At 38.0% G+C, this 18,929-nt stretch overlaps 1 long non-coding RNA gene across 1 annotated transcript; it reads right to left on the reverse strand.

The window, feature by feature from the left end:
* Positions 1-5,510: 5,510 nt before the first annotated feature.
* LOC140014063 (uncharacterized) lies at positions 5,511-9,217 on the reverse strand. The gene is made up of 3 exons (XR_011820948.1): positions 9,019-9,217; positions 6,773-6,852; positions 5,511-5,530 (listed from the first exon to the last, which is right to left on the reverse strand). It is a non-coding gene; the product is annotated as an uncharacterized lncRNA (long non-coding RNA).
* Between the last annotated feature and the right edge of the window lie 9,712 nt (positions 9,218-18,929).

Genomic DNA, 18,929 nt, shown 5'->3' on the forward strand with positions numbered 1-18,929 from the left:
CAGTTCTCAAACAAATTGCAATATAAATATCAAATATACATCAATGGTTCCACAAATTTACATATCATTAGCAAAGCAGAAACTAGTTCCCATGCGTGGAACTTACACACACATCCGATCCACTCTAAACATTCAAATAACCCTTGCTATTACATAAGAGGAGTGCGAATTCAAACTGTACATGAAGTAATCCATACAGTCACATGAATATGTACTACAAGCTCCTCCTTCGCCTCGATTCCTGTGGAAGGGAATAAAATAGTTTTGGGGTGAACTAGAAACTCAGCCAGTAATCAGTCAAATCAGTAATCAAATCAGTTTCGCAATAGTTCATTTCAATCATGTCATGAATCAGAAATCAAGTGTACGTTCATTGCTCTCGTGAGCCAGTGAAATCATTGTATTTAGCATCCATCGCTCAAATTGATCAGTTAATAGTGAAACAGTGATAGGGAGCCATTGGTGCTCCAGATAAACAGTAAACAGTGGTGGAGACATTGGTGCTAAGCACAGGACTTCCCAAGAACTCATTGAAGCCAAATCATGTCATGAACTAATGTGCAAGTACACATGATATATGCAATCGAGTAAACAATGCAAGAAAACGTTCAAAAGTAGCTTTGGTACAGTTTTGGGATCACTCACCAACCACAACTCATGTACCTCATCCATCATATGCAGTTCCTTGATCAAGTCCAAGTCCTTCAACTTAAACTCAAAGCAATCAAACGCCCTCAAAGATCGGACAGCATTTCCCCTTAATTTCTTTATTTTCCAACCTACAATAAAAATAGCAAGTTGCATCTTACCAACCACAATTACACATACGGTTCATAAACAATAAAACACATCCAATTAGGGCCACAATACCCTTCAATCAAAGCCAATTAGGGACTTTACAACCAATCCATAAGAAAGCCCCAAATTAAACTCTAAAATCAGAATTTCCGTACAAACCAGAAATTTTCCGCAAACAATCATATCCAACATATACAAGCTCCATTTTACACCACAACTAGCTATCATTCCATGACCAACATACCATAATCATATAAAATAAAAAAATTCCCCAATAAATCTGAAATTCGTCCAATTTTATTTAAAATCATAAAATCATCCACAATACAACATATTTAAACACAACAACCCACAAATATATCATTATTAAAACAAAAGAGTACTTTCTTTGTAACTCACCTCATAAACTCAGGAAAGATAGCACCTCAAAGCTACCCGTTCCAAACCAACTCCATCAACTTCTTCAAACTTCCATAGTGAGCCCATGTATGGAGTAGTTCCCAAAACCATCGATGAAATCTCAAGATTTTGGCAAAGATTAAAATTAGGAAAATTGAGAGCTCTTCTCTCTATGATGCACGGCCAAGCCAGGTGAAGAAATGGAAGATATTTTGGACAAAAGTTGGATAAGAATGAAGGAAACAGCCGGACAAAGGTGATGACCGACTGTGACACGTCACAATCCGGTCGGAATCTGGCCGGATTTCCGGCCGGATTCTTGGCTAGATTCAAGGCAACGATAAAATAATTTTTTTCAAAATTCCAAGGCAATCCGGCCAGGCATCCGGCCAAAAACTGGTCGGATTTCTGGCTACATTGGCCAAAAACAAAGCGAACCAGAATTTTTTTTTCCTTTTCCTTCTTCCGAGCGTCTCAAACTCCCCTCCTTAAAAGAATGTCGTCCTCGACATTCCAACTTGTACTAATCACATCAAAATATCCCACAAAAGTCAAAAAAGCACTTCCAAGCATGCAGTAAGAGTTACTCTAATCTCACTTATCAAATTTTTCATTCCTACAAGAAATCACTGACATTTCAAACCAGATCCACAGTCCGGCATTCTAAATTTTATGTCTAGGATACACTACGGAGATCTTAGGCCTAAACTCTGATACCAACTGTGACGGCCCCTCTCCCCTTAAGGTGAACCAAAGAGTTCGGCGGACCGCCTGTCCAGCTCTCGCTGGGAATCAATCGCTCACTACAGTTCTCAAACAAATTACAATATAAATATCAAATATACATCAATGGTTCCACAAATTTACATATCATAATCGAAGCAGAAACTAGTTCCCAAGCGTGGAACTTACACACACATCCGATCCACTCTAAACATTCAAATAACCCTAGCTATTACATAAGAGGAGTGCGAATTCAAACTGTACATGAGGTAATCCATGCAGTCACATGAATAAGTACTACAAGCTCCTCCTTCGCCTCGATTCCTGTGGAAGGGAATAAAATAGTTTTGGGGTGAACTAGAAACTCAGCCAGTAATCAGTCAAATCAGTAATCAAATCAGTTTCAAAATAGTTCATTTCAATCATGTCATGAATCAGAAATCAAGTGTACGTTCATTGCTCTCGTGAGCCAGTGAAATCATTGTATTTAGCATCCATCGCTCAAATTGATCAGTTAATAGTGAAACAGTGATAGGGAGCCATTGGTGCTCCAGATAAACAGTAAACAGTGGTGGAGACATTGGTGCTAAGCACAGGACATCCCAAGAACTCATTGAAGCCAAATCATGTCATGAACTAATTTGCAAGTACACATGATATATGCAATCGAGTAAACAATGCAAGAAAACGTTCAAAAGTAGCTTTGGTACAGTTTTGGGATCACTCACCAACCACAGCTCATGTACCTCATCCATCATATGCAGTTCCTTGATCAAGTCCAAGTCCTTCAACTTAAACTCAAAGCAATCAAACGCCCTCAAAGATCGGACAGCATTTCCCCTTAATTTCTTTATTTTCCAACCTACAATAAAAATAGCAAGTTGCATCTTACCAACCACAATTACACATACGGTTCATAAACAATAAAACACATCCAATTAGGGCCACAATACCCTTCAATCAAAGCCAATTAGGGACTTTACAACCAATCCATAAGAAAGCCCCAAATTAAACTCTAAAATCAGAATTTTCGTACAAACCAGAAATTTTCCGCAAACAATCATATCCAACATATACAAGCTCCATTTTACACCACAACTAGCTATCATTCCATGACCAACATACCATAATCATATAAAATCAAAAAATTCCCCAATAAATCTGAAATTCGTCCAATTTTATTTAAAATCATAAAATCATCCACAATACAACATATTTAAACACAACAACCCACAAATATATCATTATTAAAACAAAAGAGTACTTTCTTAGTAACTCACCTCATAAACTCAGGAAAGATAGCACCTCAAAGCTACCCGTTCCAAACCAACTCCATCAACTTCTTCAAACTTCCATAGTGAGCCCATGTATGGAGTAGTTCCCAAAACCATCGATGAAATCTCAAGATTTTGGCAAAGATTAAAATTAGGAAAATTGAGAGCTCTTCTCTTTATGATGCACGGCCAAGCCAAGTGAAGAAATGGAAGATATTTTGGACAAAAGTTGGATAAGAATGAAGGAAACAGCCGGACAAAGGTGATGACCGACTGTGACACGTCACAATCCGGTCGGAATCTGGCCGGATTTCCGGCCGGATTCTTGGCTACATTCAAGGCAACGATAAAATAATTTTTTTTCAAAATTCCAAGGCAATCCGGCCAGGCATCCGGCCAAAAACTGGTTGGATTTCTGGCTACATTGGCCAAAAACAAAGCGAACCAGAATTTTTTTTTTCCTTTTCCTTCTTCCGAGCGTCTCAAACTCCCCTCCGTAAAAGAATGTCGTCCTCGACATTTCAACTTGTACTAATCACATCAAAATATCCCACAAAAGTCAAAAAAGCACTTCCAAGCATGCAGTAAGAGTTACTCTAATCTCACTTATCAAATTTTTCATTCCTACAAGAAATCACTGACATTTCAAACCAGATCCACAGTCCGGCATCCTAAATTTTATGTCTAGGATACACTACGGAGATCTTAGGCCTAAACTCTGATACCAACTGTGACGGCCCCTCTCCCTTTAAGGTGAACCAAAGAGTTCGGCGGACCGCCTGTCCAGCTCTCGCTGGGAATCAATCGCTCACTACAGTTCTCAAACAAATTACAATATAAATATCAAATATACATCAATGGTTCCACAAATTTACATATCATAATCGAAGCAGAAACTAGTTCCCAAGCGTGGAACTTACACACACATCCGATCCACTCTAAACATTCAAATAACCCTAGCTATTACATAAGAGGAGTGCGAATTCAAACTGTACATGAGGTAATCCATGCAGTCACATGAATAAGTACTACAAGCTCCTCCTTCGCCTCGAGTCCTGTGGAAGGGAATAAAATAGTTTTGGGGTGAACTAGAAACTCAGCGAGTAATCAGTCAAATCAGTAATCAAATCAGTTTCACAATAGTTCATTTCAATGATGTCATGAATCAGAAATCAATTGTACGTTTGTTGCTCTCGTGAGCCAGTGAATCATTGTATTTAGCATCCATCGCTCAAATTGATCAGTTAATAGTGAAACAGTGATAGGGAGCCATTGGTGCTCCAGATAAACAGTAAACAGTGGTGGAGACATTGGTGCTAAGCATAGGACTTCCCAAGAACTCATTGAAGCCAAATCATGTCATGAACTAACATGCAAGCACAAATGATATGCAATCGAGTAAACAATGCAAGAAAACGTTCAAAAGTCGCTTTGGTACAGTGTTGGGATCACTCACCAACCACAGCTCATGTACCTCATCCATCATATGCAGTTCCTTGATCAAGTCCAAGTCCTTCAACTCAAACTCAAAGCAATCAAACGCCCTCAAAGATCGGACAGCATTTTCCCTTAATTTCTTTATTTTCCAATCTACAATAAAAATAGCAAGTTGCATCTTACCAACCACAATTACACATACGGTTCATAAACAATAAAACACATCCAATTAGGGCCACAATACCCTTCAATCAAAGCCAATTAGGGACTTTACAACCAATCCATAAGAAAGCCCCAAATTAAACTCTAAAATCGGAATTTCCGCACAAACCAGAAATTTTCCGCAAACAATCATATCCAACATATACAAGCTCCATTTTACACCACAACTAGCTATCATTCCATGACCAACATACCATAATCACATAAAATCAAAAAATTCCCCAATAAATCAGAAATTGGTCCAATTTTATTTAAAATCATAAAATGATCCACAATACAACATATTTAAACACAACAACCCACTAATATATCATTATTAAAACAAAAGGGGTACTTTCTTAGTAACTCACCTCATAAACTCAGGAAAGATAGCACCTCAAAGCTACCCTGTAACGCCCCCACTTCTCCCTAAGGCGAACCAAAGGGTATCCGCGGGACGCCTGCCCAACTCTCGCCAGGACTCACTACAATCCATCATTCAAAAACTCGAAATACTTTAAATCACTTCAATACATAATTAAAGTACTTCAAATATCTCACACTTACAATTGTGCAGCTTTCAAGCTTAAATACAACCTAATGGAAAAAGGGCACAATAGCCATCCGTTATAATATAACTGAAAATCTTCAAAAGAAAGCAATCTAGTACTATTCACGAGCACCCTTGGTCTCGAACCCTGTAAAAGAAATCCACAACGTGGTATGAGCTACACAGCCCAGTGAGGTTTCAAGACACTCTAACAGTTCAAATAAATCAAGTAGGTTGGGCATATCATATGCTTGGTTCAAGGTTACACAATGGCATGTTACCATGAAGTGATAATCATTGTACGAGTAATTTGAGACATGTATCATGGTATGAAACATTTATCATGAGACAGTTATCATGGTTCAAGACATTGGCATGTATAGTTCATGAGTGATTGGAGCTTATTACAGGTGCGAGTAATTAAGCATGTTACAGGTATGGAGCATTAACATGAAACAGGTATCATGATATGAGTACATTGGACAGGTAACAGGTAGGGAGCATATCACAGGCATGGCTCAGGATTTCATGTTGACATTTTAGCATGAAACAATTATCATGATACAAGGTAAACATATACGGTAGGATACGGTGTTCCAGTGGAACTCTGACGGTCATCTGCACCTTATGACTTCCGATCCCCACGGTACGATCTGGCCATCGCCTTATCCCTCCAGTGGTAATACTCGAGTATATCGAAACGGTGGCCCAGGGTTCCAACCTACCCGACCGAGCCCAGTCCTGGCTCGAGTAGGTCAGTAACCAAGGGCAGGGCCCAAGTTCAGCTTAGAGCTTACAACATGCACAAGTAACCAAGTAATTCGACAAAAGGTAAAATTCATCATTTGAGTAGGTCGAGTGAGGTAAAGTACACACTCGCCTAATAATGATGGACAGCTTCATATAACATGTGATTCATGATAATCAAGTAAGCAAGTAACCACATAGATTAGAAAACGGTAAGTAAACACGGTTAACGGTAAACGGTAAACGGTGATAATTACGGTTAATTGGTAGACATATGTCATTTTAATAGGCCGCCATTGGCCGTTTTCCACTTTTACCACGTAAGAGTCGGGGAGATTCACTCCAACCGACTTATGCTGCCATTGCATAATTAATCATGTAAACACATCATGTAGATATGCTCTTCAAGCATTTCATATCTAGTATTTCAAGTAATCACATAAATATGCTCTTTAAGCATTTCATATCGAATAGTTCAAATATACATACTTCAAGTATTTCATGTCGAGTAATTCAAGTATACCTTATTCAAATATGCATGAGTGTGGTAAATACTTAACACATAGCACTTAACACTTAATGACCATGGGTTAAGCATGTCATAGACTTATTCCAATTACGTATTCCTATATGGAACACTCACCTATTGCAACAAGAGAGTAAATACTCAAACAAGTGTCTAGGCGTCCACTTCGAGTTCCTCTTGAAGGTCCCCTTGAGCGCCTGAGCAAATAACCATTAACTATTATACACTATCACTTAGAACTCCTACTTATCAAAGAAGGTTGTACAATCTAAGGGGAATTCATAAATTGGGCCTTAATTATTAATAATCGAGGCTCAAGAGTAAAGTTTGAAAGTCTAAAGAGAGAGACTAACATTTTTCATGAAATCGAGTTCAAAATGTTCAATCGGTATCAAGAAAAGAAGGCAAGTTTCCAAAATCTCATTTTCTAAGAAATTACCAAATTTCAGTTTTGGGTGTCAATTTTAGAAAAATCGTATCTTGCACTACGTAGGTCTAAAATTGGAAAGCTTGATACCATTGGAAACTACATTCCGAGTACTACAAGTTTCTAGAAGACACTTTTCCATGATTCCAAATGGAAGGTATTCAAAAGTTGGATCAAAGTTACTGCTGTAGAATACTAAGACAGTTTCAAGGTTGGTTTTTGGCCAATTTTGGAAATTCGGCAAAATTCACTTGTTTTGAACTAACCTTTGAAATTTGGAAATCAAATAGTGTTGCAATCCAAGAGTATAACAAAACAAGCGGATTGAGAAACGGAGTTTCGAGCACCAAGATATAGTAGCCCCAATTTGCTGAAAATGTTAAGACTGTTGGGCTATTTTCCAGGTTTGAAGACTAGATTAGAAGTATCATTTGGTCATCGAGTTGGCATTGGAAAAACATCAAGCTTGGTACACTAAATCTTCCATGTGTGAACAACATTTCTACCAAGTTTCATACAAATACCCTCACGGTAAGGCAGTCATTAAAACAATCAAAGTTTATGAAGAGTTTCAAGGCTAAACTACCTTCTCACTTTTCTTTTGTTTACAAACTTTTTGTACCATGAAATCAGTTCCAAATCTCTCCATTATTGAAGCCAAGAGTTCATAAACATCCACTGAGTAATTTAAAGACCATTGACATCCAAATTATTTTGAAATAAAACTCTCCAAATCAGATTTGACCGTTTGGCTAAGAGAAAACGAAAAGTTTTCCAGATTCGATGAGCGAATTTTGTGATATCATTTGTATATCAAAATGGTCTTAGAATATTACCAAATTTTGCACAACTAAACCTCCATATGAGGACCACTCCTCTATCAAATTTCAATTGAAATTTCACACGGAAAGGTAGTTAATTAAACCATCAAAGTTCAAGAAATTTCCCAAGGCAAAACTGTCTTTTAGCTCTTCTTTCTTTTTAAACATTTTGTCCAATGCAACCAACCCAAATCTGGTTTATTTGTAAAACAAAGTCCAAGGAGCATCTAATATAAAGTTTGGTAGATGTTGGACATCAAAGTTTTCAAAACAACAAGTCCCAAGTCAAGCTAGGCCATTCAACTAGTCAAAAGAGGATTTTTACTCACTGCATCAGTTTCGAAATATGACCACAACTCACTCAATTCAACTTGGAATCGAGTGTGGTTGATGGCGTTAGAAAGCTCTCACATAAAGATGAATTTTCTCAGAAGAAACCATTTTCAAATTCCATTCACAAACAGCTCGTTTTTGAGCATCAAGAAGCAATTTCTGTCCTGTCTCCTGGAGAGCAACGAAACAGGGCAGTGATTTTCAAACGAATGGTGTGGCTCACTCAAGTGGAACCAGAACGTACATTTGGTACCAATGAAAATCTGGGAATGTCTAGTTTCTAGTGCCGCAAACGGCACTTAATTTCGACATCAGAGGAAAGAGTTATGACCTATACAAAATGACTGCCTGGGCAATACGGGATTCATTTTCCAGTTTTGCTAACTTTGGAAATCAACTCATTTGACTAACCAATTCATGTTATTTTTCAATGAAATTTTGTACACACTCACAATAACATGTAAACAACATAATCAGGTCATTAGAACTCCAAAATTTTGCACACAAATGGTCGGACAAGGCAGGGGTAAAACTGGAAACTTTTGCTTCTTGCACCCAATGAAGTTTCTATCAATTACACACCATTAATCCATCATTTTAACCACTAAACCAACAATATATCCATCATCAATCATCAAATCAGCAACAACCCAAGAGTGGGAGTTCATAGAGCCCACTTTCACATTTTATACCATAAACAAGACTACCCACATGATTATATAACCTTATATGTGCAATATATCTTCCAAAAACTAAGATCTATGGGTTGGATGATTTGCTACCTTCTTGGATGACTAGATCAGAAATTTTGGTCACTCTTTGCTCCAGAAAACCGTGGCTTTTCAGCTCCCTTTTGCAGCTCAAAATACTCCTCAAGTGTTATACTAAGTGTGGGTGAAATTTGAAGTGAATTAGAGAAGATTTGGTGAAGATTTGATGGAGGAATTTGAAGAACTCTTGAGCTGTTTTTCTTGCTTGTTGTTCGGCCAGATGAGGGAGCAAGAGAGAGAGTGTGATCATATTTCTAAGCTTCCAAGAGAAGACATTAACTTGTGGCCTCAAAACACCCATTAGTCAACTCACATTAGGAGCCGTTTGGCGCGATTAAGGCTCGATTTCTCGCGCGTTTGGTTCACCAGTGCACTAAACCTCTAATGTATTTATATTCATGTAGATAATATTCACTCTTAATTATCCCGAAATAAGGGTCTAAAGTCCCTCAAATAAAGTCACGCGTGTGAAAACGTGTACCGTCAATTTTATCGCTATAACGCGAAATCTCCGAGAAATTCTTATAACGACCGTACTACTAACCATCACTTGAGTATTTATTCGTAAGATTACCTATTTTAGAACCATAGTACGAGTCTCCAATATTCCAAACTTATTGCACTCTCAATCGGTCAAGATTTCCAAAGACGTGTTCACTATTTCACTAAACGAGCTTCCGGAAATTAATTTTTGAAACAAGTCATTTTAAAAATATAATGAAACTATATTTTCATGTAATTAGGTCTCAAATAATATTCGGAGAAAACGGGAGGGCAAATAATTAATTAAGCCATAAAAATAGAATTATAAGTGAGAAAAATTCGGGTCCTCACAACCTTCCCTCCTTAAAAGAATTTCGTCCTCGAAATTCACACTTAGGATAATATCATTTTTCCCTTAATAGTCACGCTTATCAAAATTTTCGAACTCAAATCGTCCAAAACCATTTACTAGCATTCGATTTCCAAATTCAACAATTTTAGAAATGGCCTGGTTTCTTTTGTCCCAAATGACCAATCAAATTTTTGTTCAAATCAAGTCAATCATAATATACGAGATAAAATCAAGGGTTTTAATGTATTTTGGATATGTATGAGGCAAAATGCGATTCACAATTTCGAAATCAGAGTTAAAAGATACAAATTTTTCTTCATGACCCGAAACTAAATTTTCTGAGTAACAAACTTCAAATAATGTGTTTTGCAACGATCATCAATACATATTGCAAATTCCTCAAATTCATTTAAGAAGATTAATCATACAACTTAATGTATGGCATTAAAACACATTTATAATAAAATAACATATACGTGGAGGATATTTCAAAAATTCTCTCAAAATTTCGAGTTATGAGTTGCGTTTGAATAAGCGTATATTCTAGAAAATACTTTTAAGAAATATAAGTAAACATGCAAGTTCATAAATGCATCAACTTTGATCCAACACTTTTATCACTCTTCACCTATAACTCGAGAGCTAATTCTAATGTTGCATAAATTTCGGTCATTTCCTCTTCCAACACTTAGCTCGGCATTTTGGTCAATATCAGATCCATTATCTACTCTTTCATTTGGGGGTTGTCTAGGTTGACGTCCCTTTCGTTGTCCTCTAGTTTCCATGTTCACAGCTAATCTATACACATATGTATAAATCTCACACTAAGCCATAGTCGAACTACACACATATGCCAGTAACAACCTTTAAAGGAAAAGAAATCACGTATACAAATATCATTATCACTATGCAAGTAAACACAAACTAGAGTTCATTAAATCATAAAACAAGTTATGGCCAAGTAAAGTTCATGCCAAGTCAAAGTCAATAACAAAAATAAACAAGTGATTATCACAAGTACATTCACCTCCAAGGCGCAAACTCATAAGTTCTACTCCCATCGTTTTACTATGAAAGATCACAAGTAGAGGTTCACTAGATTAATTGGAACTAGACGATTGTCATTCCCTAACATGCTCGATTTCAATCTCACCACAAGGATCTTTTAGGTTACAATATTTTCCATCTTCCACTCTTAATTATTGTACCATCTTAACCAAACAATTACTGGTTTCCTGTAACCATTATCATGGAGTATCAATTCATTCCTATTCCCCACAAATGGAGATATCAAGCCCTTATGGTTGCCATCAACTCTCAAGTACTCGGGTACAAGAATCCAAAATAGGATAATTCACATCTCGAGCCGGCCGGTCCCAAGAGTAAATCATCACATTCGAGATTCCTACCCATCATACATATCAAATTCCCTCCAATTATCAAGATAAATGTTTTACAACCTATAACATTCATGATTCACAACTTACATTTCTAGAAGGGCACTTAAGTCTTTATTCAATCACATAGTAAGAACCATAACACCACTTGGCCCTATCTTGCTCCTTTGTAGAGACCACGTGAAGTGGCCCTAAATTTCATCGCTACAAGCAATCATTTAACTTTCAGATCAGTCCCACAGTCCGGCATCCTAAACATTTAAGCCTAAGATACACTCAAAGATCTGAAGCCTAAGCTCTGATACCAACTGTAACGCCCCCACTTCTCCCTAAGGCGAACCAAAGGGTATCCGCGGGACGCCTGCCCAGCTCTCGCCAGGACTCACTACAATCCATCATTCAAAAACTCGAAATACTTTAAATCACTTCAATACATAATTAAAGTACTTCAAATATCTCACACTTACAATTGTGCAGCTTTCAAGCTTAAATACAACCTAATGGAAAAGGGGCACAATAGCCATCCGTTATAATATAACTTAAAATCTTCAAAAGAAAGCAATCTAGTACTATTCACGAGCACCCTTGGTCTCGAACCCTATAAAAGAAATCCACAACGTGGTATGAGCTACACAGCCCAGTGAGGTTCCAAGACACTCTAACAGTTCAAATAAATCAAGTAGGTTGGGCATATCATATGCATGGTTCAAGGTTACACAATGGCATGTTACCATGAAATGATAATCATTGTACGGGTAATTTGAGACATGTATCATGGTATGAAACATTTATCATGAGACAGTTATCATGGTTCAAGACATTGGCATGTATAGTTCATGAGTGATTGGAGCTTATTACAGGTGCGAGTAATTAAGCATGTTACAGGTATGGAGCATTAACATGAAACAGGTATCATGATATGAGTACATTGGACAGGTAACAGGTAGGGAGCATATCACAGGCATGGCTCAGGATTTCATGTTGACATTTTAGCATGAAACAATTATCATGATACAAGGTAAACATATACGGTAGGATACGGTGTTCCAGTGGAACTCTGACGGTCATCTGCACCTTATGACTTCCGATCCCCACGGTACGATCTGGCCATCGCCTTATCCTTCCAGTGGTAATACTCGAGTATATCGAAACGGTGGCCCAGGGTTCCAACCTACCCGACCGAGCCCAGTCCTGGCTCGAGTAGGTCAGTAACCAAGGGCAGGGCCCAAGTTCAGCTTAGAGCTTACAACATGCACAAGTAACCAAGTAATTCGACAAAAGGTAAAATTCATCATTTGAGTAGGTCGAGTGAGGTAAAGTACACACTCGCCTAATAATGATGGACAGCTTCATATAACATGTGATTCATGATAATCAAGTAAGCAAGTAACCACATAGATTAGAAAACGGTAAGTAAATACGGTTAAAAAAATCATCCACAATAAATCAGAAATTCGTCCAATTTTATTTAAAATCATAAAATCATCCACAATACAACATATTTAAACACAACAACCCACTAATATATCATTATTAAAACAAAAGGGGTACTTTCTTAGTAACTCACCTCATAAACTCAGGAAAGATAGCACCTCAAAGCTACCCGTTCCAAAACAACTCCATCAACTTCTTCAAACTTCCATAGTGAGCCCATGTATGGAGTTGTTTCCAAAACCATCGATGAAATCACAAGATTTTGGCAAAGATTAAAATTAGGAAAATTGAGAGCTCTTCTCTCTATGATGCACGGCCAAGCCAGGTGAAGAAATGGAAGATATTTTGGACAAAAGTTGGATAAGAATGAAGAAAACAGCCGGACAAAGGTGATGACCGACTGTGACACGTCACAATCCGGTCGGAATCTGGCCGGATTTCCGGCCGGATTCTTGGCTAGATTCAAGGCAACGGTAAAATAATTTTTTTTCAAAATTCCAAGGCAATCCGGCCAGGCATCCGGCCAAAAACTGGTCGGATTTCCGGCTACATTGGCCAAAAACAAAGCGAACCAGAATTTTTTTTTCCTTTTCCTTCTTCCGAGCGTCTCAAACTCCCCTCCTTAAAAGAATGTCGTCCTCGACATTCCAACTTGTACTAATCAGATCAAAATATCTCACAAAAGTCAAACAAGCACTTCCAATCAAGCAGTAAGAGTTACTCTAATCTCACTATTCAAATTTTCATTCCTACAAGAAATCACTGACATTTCAAACCAGATCCACAGTCCGGCATCCTAAATTTTAAGTCTAGGATACACTACGGAGATCTTAGGCCTAAACTCTGATACCAACTGTGACGGCCCCTCTCCCCCTAAGGTGAACCAAAGAGTTCGGCGGACCGCCTGTCCAGCTCTCGCTGGGAATCAATCGCTCACTACAGTTCTCAAACAAATTACAATATAAATATCAAATATACATCAATGGTTCCACAAATTTACATATCATAATCGAAGCAGAAACTAGTTCCCAAGCGTGGAACTTACACACACATCCGATCCACTCTAAACATTCAAATAACCCTAACTATTACATAAGAGGAGTGCGAATTCAAACTGTACATGAGGTAATCCGTGCAGTCACATGAATAAGTACTACAAGCTCCTCCTTCGCCTCGAGTCCTGTGGAAGGGAATAAAATAGTTTTGGGGTGAACTAGAAACTCAGCGAGTAATCAGTCAAATCAGTAATCAAATCAGTTTCACAATAGTTCATTTCAATGATGTCATGAATCAGAAATCAAGTGTACGTTTATTGCTCTCGTGAGCCAGTGAAATCATTGTATTTAGCATCCATCGCTCAAATTGATCAGTTAATAGTGAAACAGTGATAGGGAGCCATTGGTGCTCCAGATAAACAGTAAACAGTGGTGGAGACATTGGTGCTAAGCATAGGACTTCCCAAGAACTCATTGAAGCCAAATCACGTCATGAACTAACATGCAAGCACAAATGATATGCAATCGAGTAAACAATGCAAGAAAACGTTCAAAAGTCGCTTTGGTACAGTGTTGGGATCACTCACCAACCACAGCTCATGTACCTCATCCATCATATGCAGTTCCTTGATCAAGTCCAAGTCCTTCAACTCAAACTCAAAGCAATCAAACGCCCTCAAAGATCGGACAGCATTTCCCCTTAATTTCTTTATTTTCCAACCTACAATAAAAATAGCAAGTTGCATCTTACCAACCACAATTACACATACGGTTCATAAACAATAAAACACATCCAATTAGGGCCACAATACCCTTCAATCAAAGCCAATTAGGGACTTTACAACCAATCCATAAGAAAGCCCCAAATTAAACTCTAAAATCGGAATTTCCGCACAAACCCGAAATTTTCCGCAAACAATCATATCCAACATATACAAGCTCCATTTTACACCAAAACTTGCTATCATTCCATGACCAACATACCATAATCATATAAAATCAAAAAATTCCGCAATAAATCAGAAATTCGTCCAATTTTATTTAAAATCATAAAATCATCCACAATACAACATATTTAAACATAACAACCCACTAATATATCATTATTAAAACAAAAGGGGTACTTTCTTAGTAACTCACCTCATAAACTCAGGAAAGATAGCACCTCAAAGCTACCCGTTCCAAAACAACTCCATCAACTTCTTCAAACTTCCATAGTGAGCCCATGTATGGAGTTGTTTCCAAAACCATCGATGAAATCACAAGATTTTGGCAAAGATTAAAATTAGGAAAATTGAGAGCTCTTCTCTCTATGATGCACGGCCAAGCCAGGTGAAGAAATGGAAGATATTTTGGACAAAAGTTGGATAAAAATGAAGGAAACAGCCGGACAAAGGTGATGACGGACTGTGACACGTCACAATCCGGTCGGAATCTGGCCGGATTTCCGGCCGGATTCTTGGCTAGATTCAAGGCAACGGTAAAATAATTTTTTTTCAAAATTCCAAGGCAATCCGGCCAGGCATCCTGCCAAAAACTGGTCGGATTTCCGGCTACATTGGCCAAAAACAAAGCGAACCAGAATTTTTTTTTCCTTTTCCTTCTTCCGAGCGTCTCAAACTCCCCTCCTTAAAAGAATGTCGTCCTCGACATTCCAACTTGTACTAATCAGATCAAAATATCCCACAAAAGTCAAACAAGCACTTCCAAGGAAGCAGTAAGAGTTACTCTAATCTCTCTTATCAAATTTTCATTCCTACAAGAAATCACTGACATTTCAAACCAGATCCACAATCCGGCATCCTAAATTTTAAGTCTAGGATACACTACGGAGATCTTAGGCCTAAACTCTGATACCAACTGTGACGGCCCCTCTCCCCCTAAGGTGAACCAAAGAGTTCGGCAGACCTCCTGTCCAGCTCTCGCTGGGAATCAATCGCTCACTACAGTTCTCAAACAAATTACAATATAAATATCAAATATACATCAATGGTTCCACAAATTTACATATCATAATCGAAGCAGAAACTAGTTCCCAAGCGTGGAACTTACACACACATCTGATCCACTCTGAACATTCAAATAACCCTAGCTATTACATAAGAGGAGTGCGAATTCAAACTGTACATGAGGTAATCTGTGCAGTCACATGAATACGTACTACAAGCTCCTCCTTCGCCTCGAGTCCTGTGGAAGGGAATAAAATAGTTTTGGGGTGAATTAGAAACTCAGCGAGTAATCAGTCAAATGAGTAATCAAATCAGTTTCACAATAGTTCATTTCAATGATGTCATGAATCAGAAATCAAGTGTACGTTTATTGCTCTCGTGAGCCAGTGAAATCATTGTATTTAGCATCCATCGCTCAAATTGATCAGTTAATAGTGAAACAGTGATAGGGAGCCATTGGTGCTCCAGATAAACAGTAAACAGTGGTGGAGACATTGGTGCTAAGCATAGGACTTCCCAAGAACTCATTGAAGCCAAATCATGTCATGAACTAACATGCAAGCACACATGATATGCAATCGAGTAAACCATGCAAGCAAACGTTCAAAAGTAACTTTGGTACAGTTTTGGGATCACTCACCAACCACAGCTCATGTACCTCATCCATCATATGCAGTTCCTTGATCAAGTCCAAGTCCTTCAACTCAAACTCAAAGCAATCAAACGCCCTCAAAGATCGGACAGCATTTCCCCTTAATTTCTTTATTTTCCAACCTACAATAAAAATAGCAAGTTGCATCTTACCAACCACAATTACACATACGGTTCATAAACAATAAAACACATCCAATTAGGGCCACAATACCCTTCAATCAAAGCCAATTAGGGACTTTACAACCAATCCATAAGAAAGCCCCAAATTAAACTCTAAAATCGGAATTTCCGCACAAACCAGAAATTTTCCGCAAACAATCATATCCAACATATACAAGCTCCATTTTACACCACAACTAGTTATCATTCCATGACCAACATACCATAATCATATAAAATCAAAAAATTCCCCAATAAATCAGAAATTGGTCCAATTTTATTTAAAATCATAAAATCATCCACAATACAACTTATTTAAACACAACAACCCGCTAATATATCATTATTAAAACAAAAGGGGTACTTTCTTAGTAACTCACCTCATAAACTCAGGAAAGATAGCACCTCAAAGCTACCCGTTCCAAAACAACTCCCTCAACTTCTTCAAACAACCATAGTGAGCCCATGTATGGAATAGTTTCCAAAACCATCGATGAAATCTCAAGATTTTGGCAAAGATTAAAATTAGGAAAATTGAGAGCTCTTCTCTCTATGATGCACGGCCAAGCCAGGTGAAGAAATGGAAGATATTTTGGACAAAAGTTGGATAAGAATGAAGGAAACAGCCGGACAAAGGTGATGACCGACTGTGACACGTCACAATCCGGTCGGAATCTGGCCGGATTTCCGGCCGGATTCTTGGCTAGATTCAAGGCAACGGTAAAATAATTTTTTTTCAAAATTCCAAGGCAATCCGGCCAGGCATCCGGCCAAAAACTGGTCGGATTTCCGGCTACATTGGCCAAAAACAAAGCGAACCAGAATTTTTTTTTCCTTTTCCTTCTTCCGAGCGTCTCAAACTCCCCTCCTTAAAAGAATGTCGTCCTCGACATTCCAACTTGTACTAATCAGATCAAAATATCCCACAAAAGTCAAACAAGCACTTCCAAGCAAGCAGTAAGAGTTACTCTAATCTCACTTATCAAATTTTCATTCCTACAAGAAATCACTGACATTTCAAACCAGATCCACAGTCCGGCATCCTAAATTTTAAGTCTAGGATACACTACGGAGATCTTAGGCCTAAACTCTGATACCAACTGTGACGGCCCCTCTCCCCCTAAGGTGAACCAAAGAGTTCGGCAGACCGCCTGTCCAGCTCTCGCTGGGAATCAATCGCTCACTACAGTTCTCAAACAAATTACAAAATAAATATCAAATATACATCAATGGTTCCACAAATTTACATATCATAATCGAAGCAGAAACTAGTTCCCAAGCGTGGAACTTACACACACATCCGATCCACTCTAAACATTCAAATAACCCTAGCTATTACATAAGAGGAGTGCGAATTCAAACTGTACATGAGGTAATCCGTGTAGTCACATGAATAAGTACTACAAGCTCCTCCTTCGCCTCGAGTCCTGTGGAAGGGAATAAAATAGTTTTGGGGTGAACTAGAAACTCAGCGAGTAATCAGTCAAATCAGTAATCAAATCAGTTTCACAATAGTTCATTTCAATGATGTCATGAATCAGAAATCAAGTGTACGTTTATTGCTCTCGTGAGCCAGTGAAATCATTGTATTTAGCATCCATCGCTCAAATTGATCAGTTAATAGTGAAACAGTGATAGGGAGCCATTGGTGCTCCAGATAAACAGTAAACAGTGGTGGAGACATTGGTGCTAAGCATAGGACTTCCCAAGAACTCATTGAAGCCAAATCATGTCATGAACTAACATGCAAGCACACATGATATGCAATCGAGTAAACCATGCAAGAAAACGTTCAAAAGTAACTTTGGTACAGTTTTGGGATCACTCACCAACCACAGCTCATGTACCTCATCCATCATATGCAGTTCCTTGATCAAGTCCAAGTCCTTCAACTCAAACTCAAAGCAATCAAACGCCCTCAAAGATCGGACAGCATTTCCCCTTAATTTCTTTATTTTCCAACCTACAATAAAAATAGCAAGTTGCATCTTACCAACCACAATTACACATACGGTTCATAAACAATAAAACACATCCAATTAGGGCCACAATACCCTTCAATCAAAGCCAATTAGGGACTTTACAACCAATCCATAAGAAAGCCCCAAATTAAACTCTAAAATGGGAATTTCCGCACAAACCAGAAATTTTCCGCAAACAATCATATCCAACATATACAAGCTCCATTTTACACCACAACTAGCTATCATTCCATGACCAACATACCATAATCATATAAAATCAAAAAATTCCCCAATAAATCAGAAATTGGTCCAATTTTATTTAAAATCATAAAATCATCCACAATACAACTTATTTAAACACAACAACCCACTAATATATCATTATTAAAACAAAAGGGGTACTTTCTTAGTAACTCACCTCATAAACTCAGGAAAGATAGCACCTCAAAGCTACCCGTTCCAAAACAACTCCCTCAACTTCTTCAAACAACCATAGTGAGCCCATGTATGGAATAGTTTCCAAAACCATCGATGAA

This window comes from Coffea arabica, chromosome 9c, assembly GCF_036785885.1.
Source record: "Coffea arabica cultivar ET-39 chromosome 9c, Coffea Arabica ET-39 HiFi, whole genome shotgun sequence".
Taxonomy (NCBI): domain Eukaryota; kingdom Viridiplantae; phylum Streptophyta; class Magnoliopsida; order Gentianales; family Rubiaceae; genus Coffea; species Coffea arabica.